Below are 16,839 nucleotides of genomic sequence, written 5' to 3'. Positions count from 1 at the left end.
TTATATATTTTCAGAGAACAATATGGTAGTAACCACACTATTGCAAAATGTGTTTGAAAGAAATTCCAGGAGGCATAGTAAAAACAAAAACACGTACAAAATCAGTTTTCAAAGCTAAACTTTCATCTCACTGATGCCAGCCAATACCCTTTATGTTTTAAAACATAAAAGGGTATGTGTCCCTAGCACCATGACACTATTGATGCAGCCAATTTTCTTGGGGCTAAACTTATACTTAGACATTGGTTAAAACAGAACGGGGAGTGGGGGGGTTACCTTCACTGATGCATGTGTGGATTCATCTGAAGAAACTCAGATTTTAAGGACAATGACTTGTAAAACCACAAAAGGGTTACCCCAAACCTCGGCCACTTAGAATTGGCCACAGAAGCCTGGTTTTAAATAACAAACTCTGTCAAACAGTCAATTTGGTTTCATGCTTACCATCTGCTTCTACTCAAAGGGGAAAGATTAGTTTAGAATGTTAAGAGATGAATTTGATGACTAAATAGTCTCAGGAAGAGTATTTTCTTTTCTGGGAATGGGTCCAATGAATTACCCAAGATATTCTGAAAATTGTTAATGCAAATATCTTTTAGTCAATCATTAAGCAAAATTTCATCTGCAAAATTCAGTGATCTAGATTTTTAGGTTACCCTTCCTCAGTAAAATGTGTTGAGAGTTATAGAGGGGAAAGAAATATTGTTATAAAGAAGGAAATTTCAGAAGACTCAGAAGCATTATAGGTTGAAAGGTAAATATATAAGTAGGTTAGTATCTTGATACAGAAAGACTACAATGGGAAGCCAAAGCAGGCATTATAACATCAAAATGTTTTAAAATTTTGTAATGATAATGAGATTTCACAACTAGAAGGTAGTAAGATGGTGGTAGTATTGAATGGGGGGAATGTTACTTACTTTGAAAGTTAGAAAAATTATCAATCACATTTATTTTAAAATCATACAGACAGCCACTGAAAAATCTGGCTCATCTATTTCAAAGTTATCTTTCCTAAAAGTCTTCAATAAGAAACATATTATTGGCATTGTTACACAATTATTCCTCATGGTGGTGTGACACTTTGAATATTTTTGTGTAACTACCTAATTTTCAATCTTTGCTTTGCAATAGAATGTAGGTAATAGCATTTTAGCCAAATTCAGATTGAAACAGGTTGTCAAGAAATTTGATATTGTTGATTGATAGTTATGTTTTAAAATGTATATTTATATGAAATAGGACTTCAGGTTCAAGAAATCTGTTTTTACAAATTCTTGGGCATCTTGGGGACCCGGGTTTATAGTCAGTAATAATGTTAATATCAGAGAGTAAAGTGCATTCTTTCCCTTAGAATGAAAACGTCAAGGCAGAGCTTTTTCTATAAGCAAACTGCTTAACTATTTGGAAAACCCACTGAAAAAATTAATGTGTGAAAGGTGTCACCTCTTTATTTTTGAGTTGCATGGATGTGAAGCCCAGCTTGTTTCCTCCTTTGAGTGCAAGCGTCATTTAAAGCCACCTGTCTGGAAGAGAAATACACTTCTCTGTTGCAGCTAGGCCTCACTGTGTCAGCTGCTTCCCTCCACAAAACGAACATAGTTACCTTGAAGAAAAATTTGGGTTAGGTAATAATTTTCCTCATTTTGTATTTCTCTTGCCTTCTGAGGAAGTGGAATAAGTCCTCAGCTTAAAAATAGGCCCTCTTTTCTTCACAGCTAATATATATTAGAGTTAGAAGACACATATTTCAATGATAATGAAGCAAAGTGTTTAAAAGTATATAGTTTGGGGAATCCCCCCTCACCCCAGTTTGGCTCTTGTTTTCCTCCAAGGCATTAGCAGATAAAAATTTTTCTTGAATCTTTTTTAGACTTGAGGATTTGAAGGGAGAGGAGACCAAGTTTAGTACTTCCTTTCCTTCTTCATATCTGTTTTCTTACCTCTTTCTGCTTCAGAATGTTATGAAAACAACCAAGAAACAAGAACAAAGCTTATCATTCTATCCTTAAATTTGTGTTTGCTTAATTTAAAGTATAGAGGTTCTGGTTCTTCCATACAGAACCGAATATTGCAGCCAAAATTCTATCACTTGCTTTATATCTTTCTGATATAAATTTTAGATTCTCAGTCACTTCCTATAATTCAATCATTATTTATAATTTTAGCATATTTCAAGACCATTTTTAGAACACGCACAATTAAATGCTTCAAGTTCTGTGTATATCTTAGATAGATTTAAATTTGTCTTTTTAAAATAAGATGTTCAGGGAATTCTTATGTATTCTAAAGTCTGATAACAATTGCCATAGAGGTTGTTCCCACCATATTATGAGAATATAGGAAAAGTTGGATTTTTTATTTTTGTTTTTGGTCACCTAATCTGCTACACACACACACACACACACACACACACACACACACACGATTATTTGGAAATAATAATCCATTCTATGTGATGGCTATGTAGTTAGGTTACAGGATAAACTAATACAATAAAGAGCCACCAAAATACAATGCTTTAGATAAAAACAGAGTTTATTTTTCAGGTGTTGTCCTGGGTAAGTAGGTAGGTAACTCCAATCCAGGAGGTCATTTAAGGATCCAAGTTACCTCTACCTTGTTGCTCTGCTTTCTCTAAAGCAGGGGTGTCCAAACTGTGGCCCGCGGGCCAACTGCGGTCTGCAATCCATTGTTAATTGGCTCACAGCAAATTCCAAAAATATATTTAGTTTACTTAAACAAACCAGGCGAGGCAATATGCACTTCACCTCGAGTGAGTGGCCCGGCTGTTTGTGTATTTTACTGCATATGGCCCTTGGTAAAAAACGTTGAAAAAAGTTTGGACACCCCTGCTCTAAAATGTTGGCCTCATCTATATGGCCCATGGTCAACATTGGCTCATAACATCATGTCTAGAATCCAGACCACAGTAAGGGAAAAAGATGAAGTAGAGGACAATAACATTTCTTTAAAAATGTGATCTACGAGTTGTATACTTTACTTTTACCCACTGGCTAAAATTAAAAGAATTTCAACAAACAGAAAACCAGCTTAGTTTATATGATATGACAGAAGACAGCCAGAACACTTCTAATCCCATTAGAAAATTCCTTCCTAATCTTAATCTTTCTTCTTAATCTTAATGTGCATATGCCCATGTGACATAATCAATGCTAATAAATTATTTTTAATCTTTCTATCAATAATTATTACAATTGTGGTCCTATTATCTTCCATCTTTTCATGAAAATGCTTAATATATTCCTATCTTGGAAAAGAAAAAAGGAATTTTTACCAAATGTCTTCTCAAATTTTAATTCACCGCTAGAGAGTGAGCCAGAAATTTAGTCATTTCTTCTATGAAATGCTAACTGGCTCAGTAAATGTATAAAAGTATACGTGGATAGAATTTGCAAAGTGAAATTCAATACTAGACACTAAAGAAGAGTAAATAAAATGATATATACAATAGTCATCCACGTTGTCCCCAATGATGACCCTCTAATCACAGTTACATTTGGTCTCACTACAAACATTGGGTACAAATATAGGTACAACCAGTCACCTGACTGATTTTTCTTCTTTATTACTTTTGGGGAACGAAATGGGAAAGATTTGAGTGGTGTTCAAGAAGAGATAATCAAAACTCTTCAAAATTCTCAAATCTGATCCCATCCTTCCCCTGATTGAATGCATTCCATGACTTCCCATTACTCTTGGGTTCAAGACTCTCAATTGGGAAGGTAATAAACCCAACATAAACCAGATTTCACCCCAGCCCCCAACAAAAATGTGGGAAATCTTTCATTTCACAGAATGAAAAAATTCAAGGATAGCTTATCTTTAGGTTCAGCTAGATGAAGTGGCTCCAGTGATGTGGACAGGACTGGGTCGCATTTTCCATACCTGTCTGCTCTCATTTTGTCTATTTTAGCTCCATTGTCAAGTAGGTTCTTCCTTGATGATAGGTGCTAGAAACTCCGGGCTTATATTCCACATTTGCAGCAATCCCAACAGACAGAAAATGCCTATTCCCCAGCCTGGAACTGTGTCATTGCTTTTGAGTTGACTGGCCTTGAAATGCACGTGTGATTCAAATGTCCAGAATCCATCACTAAAGTCAGAGGTGTTCAGTGTTCTGATTGCCCAGGTCTGTGTGGATGTTGACCTTCTGAAGCTGAGAGCGAAGTCACATGTAGTGAAAGTGGGGAAGAGTATAGTATGAGGAAAAAGGAAAAGTTGGATTTTTCCTTTGGAAAATCAGGGAGTGGACCTAAGAGAAATGGATTCTGGATAGGCCAGATCACACATATTTATTACAATTTACCTCTTGGCTGTACAACGTTCACAGAGCTTTTTCTTATACTTAAAAATTTAACATTTCCCAACCCTACATGAAGCAATAATAGCATATGGAATAAAAAACATATGTACCAGCATCACTCAAGTTTTATCTAATGACCACATCCAACCCGAGTCCAGACTCTCTTGTTAATGTACATTCCTCATGGTTCATAAACCTACTGAAAAATGAAACATTTAACTACTTCCAACAAATATAACATACCTTTATGAGGAGGAAACAAAATAATTACCATAAAAACTACTTGAAAAAGGGGAAATGGGAGGCAGGATGGCATACTGTCTGAATATATGCTACCCGTTGGACAGGAGCAGAGGGGAGGGTGTCTTGTCTTGGCTTTGGAGTGAATTTGTTGGGGAGCCCTTCTGTCTGCTCTTGAATCTAGCTCCTGGGGTGATTTCCCTTGTAGTTTGTCCTGCAAGGCCACAGCTGAGAAAGCCCCTGGGGCCTATGTGCTTTCTGGTTCTCATACTGGTTCTGTTAAAGTGGGTTTTAGGGTTCTGAGCATCGCCTTGGGGGTTGGGCAATCACAGCCCTGAGGTTACGGGCGTCAGAGTTTCTCTGGAAACCATACTTCCTTAAAAACTTACTAAGCTGTACAGTCTGTTTTCAGTAAATTCAGTGAGTTATAATAGCAGCAAAACGCAGTTAGTGGTTTTTGATACCTAAATCCTTGAATCTAGATGCCAAAGGGGTTGTTTCTGTCTTCTAACAATTGACTTTGATGTTCTGTCAGTGGATGGGTGGGGTTCCTGGTTTCAATCTTATTCTCCAATTTCATTCTACCCTCTCCACGTGTGCTAGCACTGGATTTAGATTGGAGCAGAAGGCTTGTCTTTTCAAACTCCAAAGTTAAAACACTTCTGACTCTCAGCTGTCCGAGATTTCAGGATAAGGGCTAAAGGCCGGCTGTGAGTATTTCCCCTGATTCCAGAGGAATCAGGTTTAACTGCAGCTTCTCTTTCATAAAGGAACTTACTAAACCCCACAAGAAGGAACCAATGCATTCCTGATTTTTTTCCAAACACGTCCTCTAATCTCCAGTTTTAGTAGGCGCATGTTTTGAGCCCAAGATACCACAGACAGCAAGTTAATGAACTGTTGTGTTAATTTCTCAGCTAAAGAAAGAGAGGTCCTCATTTCCTCTTCCCTACCGGGATTCAGCTATTTCCACACTTTAGAGTCTGTTACTTACCACACTTCAGTTCTTGTGCCATAAAAAAAAAAAAAAATCAGGACCCTTCCAGATCTAAGTGACTAAAGTATATCTTAAACAGACTTGCTTGGTAAGAGGAATTTACTGGTTCACAAAACTGAAAAGTTATGGAGATCCGTTCAATGACGTCAATTGGACTCCCCTCTTCCTCTCTCAGCCCCACTTCTCTCTGTATTGGCTACACTGGAGGAGAGACACTTCCTTTGAAACTGTAGATGAAAAAAAGGGGTTTTATGGAAAGTAACCTCACAGGGTGATCAAACCATAAATTCCCAGCTGGGTAGGTCATGGTGGGTAGTCACGTCCCAGACTTATAACTTCTTCCGTGAAAAGTTTTAAGCCAGCCCTGTCCATTGTTCCTATGCATCCAGGTTAACACACCTTTGAGATGCCAGAAGTAATACCCCTGGAAGAGGATATTAACCTCCAGAGAGCACATAATCTTGGTAACTATCCTGAAATCCAATCCCCGCCTTGCTTTCTCCAATCTTCCTTAAATTGCCTCCTTCATTTCAAATACATAAAAGAAGCTGCAAAACTATGATTCTCCAGAGCATTGGAGATCTTGCTCCCCAGCATGCGATGTCAGTTTGGCTTAAATATACTCTTAGAAGAATTGTCTGCAAGTTTGGACATTTCTTATGTTGACAAAAGAATCAAGCTTTTCCCCTCTGATTGCCACAGCTTTAGGTTTACATCCCATAGTGCTAGCAATCACAGTAGAAAGAGAATAATTGTCCTCAACACTATTGAGAATAATTGTCCTCAACTCTGAGCAAAAGGTCCAGAGTTAGCTTTATTGGTTCTGATTTGCCTGGCTTGGTTTGTGTTTCCAGCTTAATAATTCCTGTGGAAAGAATCAGAGTTTATTATCTGATTGGCCAAGGAACATGTGCCCACTCCTTAGCGCAAAAGGGGTCTAGCTTTCCCTGAGCCTCATGGTTTGAAGGTTGGTTCCCCAAGGATAAATCATAGTGTCATTACCTGACAAAAGGGAGAATGGTTCCTGAGCAGGTGAAATCAATAGATAATTACAAAACTGACTACGTTCTGGCTCCCGTCTGCCTTAACTGCCTCATTTGATGGCATTCTCCAGCCACACTGGCCTTATGCCACTTCCATTTCTGTTCCTGGATCTGCCGTCTGCTGCAATTCCCGCAGCCTGGAACAAGACTCCTCCTGATGCCCTGTTCGATTGGTTCATTTCTACTCATATTCCAGAGGCTTTTTCAAAGCTCAATTATCACTTCTTCAAGAAAGACTTAAGTTGACTTCTACATTGAGTTTCAGTTTTCCTTTATCTTCCCCCCTCCCCAACTTTCAAACTTCTCGCAGTGTTTGTCACAATTGCAATTCAGTATTTAATTGTGTAATTACTTTTAGCTCTATGGGGATAAAACGTCTCTGTCTATAAGTTTAAAAGTAGTAGTCATTGAATGAAGAAACAAAATGCATGAACAAGTGGGCAAACTGAAGGATTGTGTAGAGCTGAAGATCATTTTTTCCTCCCGTTAACCTCTATATTCCTGAATCTACTTTTCTTTTGACTCTCCCTGATACACCAATATCAATTTTTCCTTATGTTGTGTTCACTATTGTCTTAAAGAGAAGATATAGTTGCATAGCAACACATGACATAGCAAAACCGATTTTTAATTACATATTTCTGGATAATATAGCATGTTGCTCAGTGCAGAGTGCTCGTTCTCTGAAATAGACAAGCCTGAGTTTTAGTGTTAGTTCAGCCATTTACTAGCTCTTTGATTGTAGAAATTTATTTATTCTCTCTGAGCCTTTACTTATCTGTAAGTTGAAAGTAATATCTACTTTATAGGGTTCTTGTAAGAATATAAAAACAATATATTCTTTATGCCCAACACTCAGTAGGCAATCAATATTGGTATATATTCTTATGATTATTCTTGGATCACAGAACTGCCACTATAGTAAGAAGCATGGATTAGAAACAACAGCCATCACTGCACATCACCCAGATGGAGAATCTCTTGCCACCATATAAAACCTCTATGTATGTATTACCTACAGCTTTTAACAATACACCCCTGTATTTTAAAGGAAGCTCTGACTTCTAGAATTTTGTATTATATCATAGTCATCATCTCAGCCTTGTCCAAATCATCAGAATTTTATTCATAATACATTTCACAGACCCCATTCCTCTGTCTCTCCAAAACAATGATAAAACTTGTGAAGATAGTTCACAGGGCCCTCTACAGAGGGAGAGGTGGAGGGAGGGCACAAAGAAATGGCCTCCTTTAGCCTTTGTCACTCACTATCTACGATACCCTACATAAACCATAAAAAATTAAAAGAAAACATGCTCAAGTCTCTTCCACCTTAAAACAATTTTTTCTTCAACCCCACATCCCCATCACTACGTTGCTATCTCCTTCCTCCTCTCTTTTGCTAAAACTTCTTTAAATGGTCCTCTGCACTCCCTATTTCCACATCCTCACTTCCTGTTTATCCTTCAACCCTGGGCAATCTGGCTTCTGTTACCACTATTCTACTGAATCCCCCTTTGCCAAGGATTGCAATCAATGTACCATTGTTATATCCAAGGGACACTTCTCCTTACCTGTCACAGGTGACAGCTCAGTAGTGTGTGGAACTACTAAGCAAGCCAGACCTCCTTGGTGACGCTTGTCCTCAGTTGGCTCCCACACCACCACCCACCTCCAATTTCTTCCTTTCAGGGCTACTCTGCTTTCTCTCACACCTCAAGGGCGCTCCTTCCCTGTTTCTCTCCTGGAGCTCCACTTTCCTTCTCACTCAGAGCCTAAAGTTGTCTTCCTCAACTGCCATCTTTATGCAGATAACTCACAAATGTATAACTCCAGTCTGAATCTCTTTGCTAGGTTTCAGGCTCTGATGTCCCACTGCTGGCTGCACACCTCCACGTGGATGGCCTTCCAGTGCCTCAGACTTCACTTTTTCCTCACTGATTATGTTTTTCTTCCGTAACTCCCAAACTCCTATTTCCAGGTCTTCCTCTCTTCCTGTCATTTCCATCTGTAGTGAAAGTCACCACCAACCGTCTCATTGGCCAGGTCAGAAGTCTGGGTGGCACCATTGAGTCCTGCCTAGCCCTGCATCAGAGCAGTTACTATGCTCCATTTCTTCAACTCTGTGAAACTATGGACCACCCCATTGGTCTCCTTCCTGGTGCCTAATCGCTAATGCAGACACTAATTTTTCCTACCTAAGTGGCTTCCATCTCCTTACTGATGTCCTAGCCTATGCTATTATGTTCTCTCAATCCATTCTCGTCACTACAACTATAGAGCTACTTTCAAAGTCCAAATCTGATCATTTTCTTCTCTTTTAAAACCCATTATTGATTTTGCATTGCACTTTGGCCATGATCCAAACCGCTTGCCATGATTTACATGAATCCTCACGATCTGCACCCCAACCATGCTGCAGCCTGAGTGTTCACACTCTCCCTCTGATGTCCTCCGCAAGTCATTTGGAATGTGTTCGATTTCTTCAAGCATGTCATGTGCTGTTGTGCCCCTGTTCTTCACATACTGTTTTATCTCCACCAAGTACTCTTTTCTGACTTTCCACGTGGCCTGAATAATTCCTACTCATCCTTAAGATTGCAGCTTAAATGGTTGCTTTCATGGGAAGTTTTCTCTGAACCTGCAGCTAGGAGTTAAGCATCCTTTCTACTTTATCCAGAACACTTTTCTTCACACATCTGACATGGATTTATCATCGTCCATTTACATATTTTCCCCCATTTGACTCTAAGCTCTGTAAGGGCAGGGGACACATCTTGTTCACTATTATATCACTGAATAAGAGAATAAAAAAGTATATTGATGTGAGAATAATGTAGTGAGCCATCACAACAAAGTGTAATTTTAACATAGAACAAGGCAGAGAGAGCAGAGCATGGGCAATGCCACCACTAATGTGAAAACAGAATGAATAAACATGTCATTATTATAACACTCTTTTGAGGGATGTTCTATGACCATATTTCCATCCACTTCTGATTCTTCTGTGTTTTGAGGCTTCCCCAAGCAGACCCCATAATGTCACCATTTGACTTAGTTTAGTTATGGTCATGCACTGATTATACTGCCTCTCAAGAATGTGAAAACTAAAACACAAATGACACATATGATAAACTATGATAAATTAGAAATTCAGACTTGAAGAACCATTTATGCAATGGAAAAGGAGACTAACCATCCTTCATTTCTAAAGTTCTTTGAAAACATTTCTGAGAAGGTATCCCGACTAGGTAAGTTTTCATTTATCTCAAATCCTTTGGTAAGCTTCTCCCCAACCTCTGAATTCATAGCACAACATTTTCATGAGCAAAGAACTCAAAAGATCCCAGTGAAAGAGTGGGCCTATAAGTATTTCTCATGTCACCAAAACTATGCTTTTGAATTTTATGCATTGCTACCAAAATCCACACCCTCCATATAGGCTGCCACGCATGAAGTCTCTAAAAATTTTAAAGTAAAAATGTAAGAGATCAAGTAAAATAAATAGTCACCAAGAATTAACAATTCTACAATTAATTTATCTATGTAAGCTTTTCTTCTAAAGACATAGGGTATATGGTAAAGTGTTATTACTTGGCAAGCAGCCCTGTTGGAGAGCACTGTCATTTGCAAAAATTGTATAAAACTTGTCTTTTCATGAAATAGTTTAGGGCAAAAATTTTACTCATTCCAGATTGTGTGCATAAAGTTTCATTCTGAGTTTTGGTTTCATTAGAAAATCTGTGAGTTTGAAACTCTGACTGAACATAAATCTACCAAAACCCACCCTGTCCAGCCCTACTCACTAAAACAAAAATTGTTTCAATTAACTACAGATATTTAAATATATATATTTGCTCTTTATGAAAATGTGAGTCTATGTCTTCTTGTCTAACAATTTTTCTTCTTTAAATTCTCTCTCTCTCTCTCTCTCTCTCTCTCTCTCTCTCTGGCTCTCTCTCTCTCTCTCTCTCTCACACACACACACACACACACACACACTCCTACCCAAACATCTTTTTTTTTTTTTTTTATGGCATGAGAAGGAAGAAATCAAGGAAGAGCTCCAATATTTTATCTTTCAAGACTTTCAGTAACTTGTTATTCTTCCCCTGAGAAATGTTTTTAGGGAATAGATTAACTTTCACCTCACATTTGGAATGAAAGAATTTCTACCACAGTGGCTGGCCTACTTAAAAAAAAAAAGAAAAAGAACAATTTACACACACTTTTTCTAAATGTTTTTGTTACTGTAGCATTCTCCTCTGTGTGAGCACAGGCAAAAAATGAAAAGGTGATCAGCCTAAGATACAATGTCACAAGTTGATCAGAGGTTCTTTTCTGCCCGCAGGAAGGAATTAAAGTTGGTTTATTTGTTTCCCTTTGGTTTGTAAAAAGAACATTAAAGAAGGCTTAAGTCTGAGAATGTATCACCTGCTGTGTGACCCTAGGCAAGTTACTTAATCTCTCTGACATGTCCCCTCATGTGTTAAACACATGTTCTCTGGTGCTAAAAAATGAAATAAGTTGTGTCATAACTATCTTACCTATTTTCAAGAGTACTGTGTATACTAAATGAGATAATGTATACGAAAGTTTTTATTTTGTTGCTTTTTTTTTTTTTTGTAGGTTTTCAGTAGCAGAGTCTAGACTACAATCTGGACTATGCCATTTATTTATATCAGACTGAGTTTAACACTTCCAATAAGTATGTTTTTATTAGTTTCTCTTTTTAATTTTTTAAATATATCTATTTTATGAGTTCATACTACTTTTACCTTTAACATCAGCCCTCACCCATCAAAATTATGATTTTACCCTTTCCTGAGTTTTAAATTTAGAGACTCTTCTAGTTCTTGTTCACGAGAAGGCAGTGGCTATTGATGTTTTATGATTTAAGGAGATTCAGGAAAGCTTCCTTCATTAAAATAAGTATCATCACTTGGGTCACACCCACCTGACAATCCCCACCCCACCCCCACGAAGCTAAACACACCCTTTTCCAGTATGTTTCACTTCCTTCTCTCTCCCTACCTAGTCTTACTAGAGTCAGTGATCATAAGATTTCAGAAAAACAAAAATTAGGAGCCCCCCAATGAAGTGCTCCTTTAGGATTTGTTTTTGATGTTCTGATTTAATGTGTGTGTTTGTGTGTGTGTGTGTGTGTGTGTGTGTGTGTGTGTGTGTTTCGTTTCAACTTCTCCAACTTTTCTTTCAGGAACCCCTATTTTGTGGTCACTGTTTGGCTGTAATTTATTCTCTTGAGGATAAAAGTCATTGTCAAATGCAGAAAAATTGTTTGGCAATCAACCCATGTTCAATTTAGAGGCCTGCTTAATTACTGACCAATCAAGGAGGTTTTCTGCCAAACAATATTAATATTGTGCTCTAAGATATAAAATGCGAAAACAAATTAAACAGAGATTGGTAGAGCAAGTTTTGCAGGAAGCTCCTCGGCCTCTCATGCTCCCACAGGCTCTGAGTTGGCGCTGAGTCAGATCTCATTAGCTTTTCGCACACATCTCTAGAAAGTATGAAAACACAACAGAATACATGAAGAAAACTGGATGTCACATAATGGCTATCCTATTTCCTTTCTTATTGTTCTTTCTTTTCCATGCAGACTATCGATAAAAAAGGGATTAACTTAACTCATGGGGGTCTAAAATTTGTGTATTCCCTATAGCTCTTCCTTTCAGGAAGAATTACACTAATAGTTAATATGATGCTCTATCATATACTCCTAAACAATTACATGGCCATTAGACTGCAAAAAGAAATAAGAATCAATTTGTCTAATTGTCTAAAGAATGGTTTAAAAATTTTAGAAAAATATGACACAACTCATAGTAGCCTCAAGAACAAAAATTCTGAAATATTCTTCACAAATTGAACTCAGGCAACTTTCAATACTTCTTTTTCCCCAACTCATCAGGGTATCAGCCCTATCATTTTATTTTACCCCTAATCTTCCCTTTCACTACTGATAATCTGGGTCATTCTTGGACTGCTAATTATTTACCTCCTTCTCAAGGATATATATATATATATATATATATATATATATATATATATATATATATATATATGTTTTGTTTGTTTTTTTTCCTTACTTGTCAGAAGAGAACTTAGAAGGACTTAATCAACCTGAAACACAGACAGGGAGTCACATACACCTTTGCTAGATCTTTGGAAAGATGTGAAGGCTCCCCCAGCCTAGAGAGATACTAGTATTGCTCCACAAATGACAACACTGTGTGCCTATTAGGTGTAAAACTTAATTGTTTTCATTGTATTTTAACACATTAAGCTATACTCATGATTTTAAAGCAGAGTCATACTTCTGATTGTGAATCTGTTGAAAAATACTGTTACTCCAGCCCCATCCTAGACCTCATTAATCAGTCTCCAAGAGGCTGGTGGGAGAAGAGGAGTGGAACTCAGTTATGCATATTTTCCAAAAGCTCCTCAGATGATTCCGATTCGTTTTCCCAGAGGAAAGATTTCATGCTACCTCATTCTGAGGACTTTATCCCCAAAGATTCACATGTCCTATTAATGCTTTCAGTAGGTGGCGATCTTTCCACCTGCCAGCTTCCCTGTTTGGCAGGAATGAACCCCTAAGTCATTCAAGGAAGTCGGGAGCGGATCAAGGGTGCTGCAATTCCCTTCCACCACACCCATTTGAAAACAGATAGCAGAGTTTATCTTTCTAAACCATTTGTTAGTGGGGTAAGACATATGTTAAAGTAGTTGGGGCAGGGGAGCGGTGGGGGTGTGGTATCACATTTATTACACAAATGTAATCATTGTTCCAAAGAGTTCAAGCATGACAACTTTTTAGCATAAAATTGGAAACTGAAGAGAAGGGTAGAAAGCAAATGATAAGAAAAACCAAGTCGAGATTTAGACAGAAGAGGGTCTTTTGGGTTTTGTTTGTCTGTTTGTTTTTGTGTTATATGAAGAAGAGGTGAAAAACACTGATTTTATTGCTAAAACAAAACACCTAGTTGTATGAAAACTTACCATGATGTACACATAGATATCCATACCTACTAAACGGGGAGATAGTACAGTGTACTTGCAAGGAGGTGAGCTTTAGAATCAGACAAACCTTGATTTAGACTTGGGTTCCAGCTTTTTAATCCCAACCTGGTTCCTCAATCCCTAATTCTCAATAAGATATTACTTACCTTATTTGGTTGCAATAAGCATTAAATTCAAAGAAAAAAGGGGGTAGAGCTATCACCCCAGTGTTTGGGATAGCCAGTATTTAACAGATAATATTACCAATGGAGTACTAAGAATAAGCAAATATAGACGGTGAGTTGTTTTTTTGTTTGTTTGTTTGTTTGGTAACAAAGAATAATGCAGAATTATTCTGAGTTTTGAAGGGAAGATTCCTATATCAGTCAGTACTAATAATCATGAGAAAAACTTAGAGGAAGGTGAGCAGAAAAATATAGGGGGACAGTTTGGGTAAAATGAAAAGGCCTGACCTTGAATTCACAAAACTTGCATTTGAGAGGTGCTCCTCTATTTACAGGCTATATGATCCTGGGACAGTCACTTAACCTCACTTTTCAAATGTATAAGATGGGAATTATTAAGTGCTAATTTGAGTATGGCATATGATTTTGACTATTAAACATAATAGTGTACACTTTATCATAAAAAACCAATAGTATACAAAAACGTTTTAAAAACCATAAAATCCTATATAAATATAAGACGGTGCTAAGGTAATTGCTAATAGTTAAAATTTGTTCTTCACTGACACTCATCATTAAAGTTGAAACATTATTCTCTCAAAAGAAAATGACATAGTGAGTTACCAAATTTGAATAAGAGCAGTTATAGTATTGTGAAGTTAGAATTTATAAGAAGAAAAGATATTCATATTAGCAACATATTTACAATAGCTCTGGAGGCATTTCCATGATGTTTGTCCCACTAATGATCCTAATATTCTTTTTATAATGGCTTTGGCAATATTTTAACAAGATTAAACTTGAGTTTCACCTGACATTTCATTTTTCCCCCATTAAATCAGTACACAGTTTGGACTGCTCTTGATTTAAGTAAGATAGGATTAGAACATTTGTATCTATTTCTTTAAATTTTCCAAATTACAGAAAGAGAAACTAGCAATATGAAGAAAGTTCAGAGAAAAAGTAAGTAGAAATCATAACAATAAAAGAGACTCTGTATCAAGACTGTTATAATATTATGACCCCTGGCTTTAGACAACAATGATTTTATTGATAATAATTTATATCAATAAGTTAAAATGTGTCTAAATGTTTAATCTATTACTGATTTTTAAAATTAGTATTCTGTAATACCTATGTTAAATATGTACCTTCGAACGATGTGCAGTAATGTCACCAGACCAAAGGAAACAAAAAAGCCCCTTCACAGCAATGACTGCTCTGTTGTTTGAAGGTCAATTGTCTTTTAGGCATGCAGAGAATCTTTATCAGGTCTTACTTCAGAAATATGTTTTTAGATATGGGATGATTTGATGCCTTTGTTAAACCACTATAATTACTTCAAAGCAGTATGTATCACAACTATTTCTCTTTGTTAAAGAGAAGATCAGTCCTTAAAACTTCCTGTGCTGCAGGTGGGGAGGAAATTAAGAATTACCTATTATTTTTTTGTTGTTGTTAGTACAAGAAATTTGCATTGTAAAGCAAGCTGCTGTTGTCAGCTCTTTAATGGACAGAGCAGACAGGAAGCTGTCTCCACTCTAAGAGGCTTAGAGACTGAGCAACTGAGTTAGACAGCAGGTGCCCAGGCCAATCAAGTCAATTTTCTAACACAGAATAGCATGTCATGGAACTTGTTCTATTAGTCTTTTTTCCCTGTTAAAGAAGCAAGGATTTCTCTGTGTGGAAGCAGTGCTATTGGTAGTTTGGGGGAGGGGGTGGGAAGACACGGAATTTGATAACAATTGACTGTTGTTTGATAACAATTGACAGTAAGTTATCTTTTAAAAACAGATTATCCACACCTATACGAGGAATCTCAAGAATGCACACAATTGATAAAAGCTAGCTCTGAATTACACATACAAATGTGCACTAACACATTGTTTAATGTCCAGTAAACAACCGATTGTGTACACTATTTCTTTTCTTTCCCAGAAATAGCAACTAAGAGTTTTTTTGTAAATCAACAAAATATCACTAAAATATTTTACATTTGGAAACCTTCAGAATTTTACTTCCTTTTGCTGTTGAAAAGTCATAATAGCCAAGAGGAGTAATGTATTTTCTTTTAAATTAACAAATGTCATGGTGGTTAAGGGTGTGGTGGGGGTGCAGAGAAAGAAGTTGGCAAGGAAAGGTTTAGGGCCTGTTGCAAAACCAACTGCAAGCCAAGAATGATTCCAGATAGACAACAACCACCTGTTACAACACACAGAGAGAGATTTTAAAAATGAAATGAGAAGGAGGTGACCTTAAAGACCATTTTACCAATTACCTTATAAGTAACCAAGGGAATGTACAGATGTTTATATGAGACACGTGACGACAATATTTGCCACGTTATTTGAAGACGTTATATATTTTTAGTCAATTAAGAAAAACTCATAGAAGTAGATGTTTTATGGTTGGTAATAGTGATAACTACCTGGCACTTACCTAGTGTCTTATTTAATCCTCACAACAACCCTGTTGTTTTAGAGGGTGTTTAGTAGATGAGAAAACTTAACGGAGTTAAGTACCATGATTGAAGTCACACATTTAGTAAATGACAGAGTCAAGATTAACTTAGGTCTGTTGGATTCCAAAACCCATGCTTTCAATAATTCTGCTGTACTGTGCACTACATAAATGAATGTCATAGTCTTTGGAAAACTTGACTTTTGGGACTTGAAAAGCAAATCCAAGGAATCTCCCAAACAGTTTAAAGTCCATTAGCAATTGCCAAGACTTTGATGACATACTAGTGTACAATCAGAAAAGATGGGAATTCATTTTCACAAAGCGAAATGCTTAGGGGAAAATGAGCGACTTTGCTTAGCCTATGCAAAATCAGAAACCTGAGTTAACTTTGTCTCAAAATGGAATAAACAATGTTTCATTAGAACAAACTTTAAACATTCTTCTTAGTAACAATGTGACACATAGAGTTCCTTTTAACTTTTTCCTAAGAGAAAATATTCCAATATCATAAAATTAGCGGATGATTTTACTTCTAAAGAAATTACAGACACAGAAAAG

Source organism: Rhinolophus sinicus, linkage group LG02 (assembly GCF_036562045.2).
Source record: "Rhinolophus sinicus isolate RSC01 linkage group LG02, ASM3656204v1, whole genome shotgun sequence".
NCBI classification, from domain to species: Eukaryota; Metazoa; Chordata; class Mammalia; order Chiroptera; family Rhinolophidae; genus Rhinolophus; species Rhinolophus sinicus.
The sequence above is the reverse complement of the archived record's forward strand: the minus strand, read 5'-3'. Positions refer to the sequence as shown.